The 3,393-nt window shown below is 48.2% G+C and overlaps 1 pseudogene across 1 annotated transcript; it reads left to right on the top strand.

The window, feature by feature from the left end:
- Positions 1 to 864: 864 nt before the first annotated feature.
- LOC105526255 lies at positions 865 to 3,133 on the top strand (annotated as a pseudogene). Its single transcript, XR_001004053.1, has one exon. The product of XR_001004053.1 is annotated as a tubulin beta-4A chain-like (transcript).
- Positions 3,134 to 3,393: the final 260 nt, after the last annotated feature.

Raw genomic sequence — 3,393 nt, 5'->3', positions numbered from 1 at the left:
AAAAAAAAAAAAAAAAAAAGACAAAGAAGGGTATTACATAATGGTAAAGGGTTCAATTCAACAAGAAGAGGTAACTGTCATAAACATAAATTCACCCAATCCAGGAGCACTCAGATTCATAAAGCAAGTTCTTAGAGACCTACAAAGAGACTTAGACTCCCACACAATCATAGTGGGAGACTTCACACCCCACTGTCAATATTAGACACATCATCAAGACAGAAAATTAACATAAAGATATTCAGGACCTGATCTCAGCTCTGGATCAAGTAGGTCTGATAGATATCTACAGAACTCTCCACCCAAAATGACAAAATATACATTCTTCTCATCACCACATGGAACTTACTCTGAAACTGATCATATAATTGAAAGTAAAACATTACTCAGCAAATGTAAAAAAAAAAAAAAACTGAAATCATAAGAAACAGTCTTTCAGACCACACCACAATCAAATTAGAAGTCAAGATTAAGAAATTCACTAAAAATCACACAAGCACATGGAAATTGAATTACTTGCTCTTGAATGACTCTTGGGTAAGTAATGAAATTAAGACAGAAATCAAGAAGTTATTTGAAACTAATGAGAACAAAAAGACAATGTACCAGAATCTCTGGGAAACAACTAATTCAATATTAAGAGGGAAATTTACAGCACTAAATGCTCACATCAAAAATCTAGACAGATTTCAAGTTAAGAACTTAACATCTCAACTAAAAGAGCTAGAGAACCAAGAGCAACAAACCCCAAAGGTAGCAGAGACAAAAAATAACCAAGATCAGAGCAGAACTAAAGAAGATAGAGACATGAAAAACCCTTCAAAAAGTCAACACATCTAGGAGCTTTTTTTTTTTTTTGAAAAAATTAATAGTGCTCTGCCATCTCCGCAGCGTCTTCCACCCGCACCGCTGCCGCAGTTCCCCGCACTCACTCCACCGCCACCACATCCACCCTCAGCGCCACCACGAGGGAGATCGTGCACCTGCAGGCTGGCCAGTGTGGCAACCAGATCCGGGCCAAGTTTTGGGAGGTTATCAGTGATGAACATGGCATCAACTCCACAGGCACATACTATGGGGATAGTGACCTGCAACTGGAGAGGATCAACGTGTACTACAACAAGGCCAGAGGAGGAAATTATGTTCCCAGAGCAGTGCTGGTGGACCTGGAACCCAGCACCATGGACTCTGTCCTTTCCAGCCCCTTCGGTCAGATCTTTCAGCTAGACAACTTCATGTTTGGCCAATCTGGAGCCGGCAACATCTGGGCGAAGGGGCACTATATGGAGTGCACGGAGCTGGTGAACGCTGTCCTGGATGTGGTCCAGAAGGAGGCTGAGAGCTGCGACTGCCTTCAAGGCTTCCAGCTGATCCACTCGCTTAGGGGGTGGCATGGGGTCTGGGATGGGCATGCTGCTCATCAGTAAGATCCGCAAGGAGTTCCCAGACCACATTATGAACACCTTCAGCGTGGTGCTCTCACCCAAAGTGTCAGACACGGTGGTGGAGCCCTACAATGCCACACTGTCCGTGCACCAGCTGGTGGAGAATATGGATGAGATCTACTGCATCAACAATGAGGCACTCTATGACATCTGCTTCTGCACCCTCAAGCTGACCACCCCCACCTACAAGGACCTCAACCACCTGAGCGGAGTCACCACCTGCCTGTGCTTCCCAGGCCAACTGAACACCAGCCTGCACAAGCTGGCCATCAACATGGTCCCCTTTCCTCACCTGCACTTTTTCATGCCCGGCTTCATGCCCCTGACCAGCCGGGGCAGCCAGCAGTACTGGGCCCTGACGGTGCCTGAGCTCACCCAGCAGATGTTGGACACCAAGAACATGATGGCCACGTGCAACCCGCACCACAACTACTACCTGACTGTGGCTGCCGTGTTCCGGGGCCGCGTGTCCATGAAGGTGGACAAGCAGATGCTGAGCGTGCAGAGCAAGAACAGCAGTGACTTCGTGGAGTGGATCCCCAACAACTTGAAGACAGCCATGTGCAACATCCCGCCCCATGGCCTGAAGATGGCCGCGACCTTCATTGGCAGTAGCATGGCCTTCCAGGAGCTGTTCAAGCACATCTCTGAGCAGTTCAAAGCCATGTTCTGGCGCAAGGCGTTCCTGCACTGGTACACGGGCGAGGGCATGAATGAGATGGAGTTCACCGAGGGTGAGAGCAACATGAATGACCTGGTATCTGAGTACCAGCAGTACCAGGACACCACAGCCGAGGAGGGCGAGTTCGAGGAGAGGGCCGAGGAGGAGGTGGCCTAGGTTGCTCCCATCGCTTCCCATCTGTCCCCTCGAGGCTTCTGACCTTTGATTCCCTAGGACCCTCCATCTCTGACCCCTAGAGCCCTGTTTTCCCTCCAAGCCTGACTCACCCCTGACCCTAAGACTTTGCCCTGCCCCTAACAATACCTTTGGAGCTGGCTTTACCTCTGGCTACTTCATCTCCGACCCTGACTCCCCTTTGACCCTTGAGCCCTAATTTATCTTTGACTCCCTTGAGCTCTTCCAACCTTGACATTCCCAGGAGGAGCCCCGATTCACCCCTTCTGACTCTGGAAACTGCTCCTTTAACTTTATGGGCCTTCCTTCACCCCGACCTCTGCTTCACCTTTGACCCCTGCCTCCCATGAATCCCATTTTACCTCTAGACCTATAAGTCCTGGTTTATGTTTGACCCCTCCCTCTGAGCTGCCCTTCACCTCTGACCTTGCCTCACCTTTAACTCCCCAACTGAGCCCCAGCTCCTACCTCTGACCCCAACTTCTCTTTCACCCATGAATTCCCTCTGATCCCAACTTCTCTTTCACCCCCTACGAACCCCATTTTACCTCTACACCTGTAAGTCCTGGTTTACATTGGACCCCTCCCTCTAAGCTGCAGTTCACCTTTGACCTTGCCTCACCTTTCACCCCCACACAGCCCCAGCTCCTGTCTCTGACTCCAGCTTCTCTCTGGTTCCCACAGACTCCATGCATCCTCCCTGCCTCACTCCCCTCAGTCCCTGCCGACCTTAGCTTATCTGGGAGAGAAACAAGGCCTAGTGCCTGTGAGGAAGAGAGGTTGCCCCTGCCCTCCCTACCCGCTTCACTGCCTTGCCCTAAATAAATAAATTGTTAAAAAAAAAAAAAGAAAAGAAAACTTAATAAAATAGATAGACCACTAGCTAGACTAATAAAGAAGAAAGAGAAGAATCAAATAAACACAATTAGAAATGATAAGGGGGTTATCACCCTGACCCCACAGAAATATAAACAATCATCAGAGAAAACTATAAACACCTCTATGAACATAAACTAGAAAATCTAGAAGAAATGGATAAATTTCTGCAGAGATACATGCTCCCAAGACTGAACCAGGAAGAAACTGAATCCT

This window comes from Colobus angolensis, unplaced genomic scaffold (genome assembly GCF_000951035.1).
Source record: "Colobus angolensis palliatus isolate OR3802 unplaced genomic scaffold, Cang.pa_1.0 Scaffold580, whole genome shotgun sequence".
In the NCBI taxonomy this organism is placed as follows: domain Eukaryota; kingdom Metazoa; phylum Chordata; class Mammalia; order Primates; family Cercopithecidae; genus Colobus; species Colobus angolensis.
This window is presented reverse-complemented; position numbering and strand designations above follow the sequence as displayed.